This window comes from Colobus angolensis, unplaced genomic scaffold (assembly GCF_000951035.1).
Source record: "Colobus angolensis palliatus isolate OR3802 unplaced genomic scaffold, Cang.pa_1.0 Scaffold19, whole genome shotgun sequence".
Lineage (NCBI taxonomy): Eukaryota > Metazoa > Chordata > Mammalia > Primates > Cercopithecidae > Colobus > Colobus angolensis.
In genome coordinates this window covers 5,721,763-5,722,244 of record NW_012115043.1, presented here as the reverse complement: position 1 = coordinate 5,722,244, position 482 = coordinate 5,721,763, and the positions used below count along the sequence as shown (strand labels likewise).

At 41.3% G+C, this 482-nt stretch overlaps 1 protein-coding gene across 2 annotated transcripts in view; it reads left to right on the top strand.

Moving 5' to 3' along the window:
• The window catches only part of HACD3 (3-hydroxyacyl-CoA dehydratase 3), a 48,324-nt gene that overhangs the window by 33,713 nt on the left and 14,129 nt on the right, over positions 1-482 (top strand). The window lies entirely within an intron of this gene.

Genomic DNA, 482 nt, shown 5'->3' with positions numbered 1-482 from the left:
TTTTTTTGTATTTTTAGTGGAGACAGGGTTTCACCATGTTAGCCAGGATGGTCTCGATCTCCTGACTTTGTGATCTGTCCACCTCAGCCTCCCAAAGTGCTGGTATTACAGGCGTAAGCCACCGTGCCTGGCCCAGTTCTTCTTAAATTAATTTATGTATTTAACAGGATTCTGGCTTTGACCAGTGGCATTCCATTGGTAAATGCCAATGGGAAATTTTTGAGAATTTGATCTAAAGTATTCTGAAACTTTATTTGATGAATAAATAGGTAATAAAATTTAGGAGAAGAAAGAATAATGGGAGAGGATTTTTCTACCTGATAATGAAAGTATGGACCAGGTGTAATAGCTCATGCCTGTAATCCCAGCACTTTAAGAGGCCGACATGGGAGGATCTCTTGAGCCCAGGAGGTTGAAGCTGCAGTAAGCCATGATCATGACACTGTACTATAGACTGGGTGATGGAGCAAGACCTTGACTCT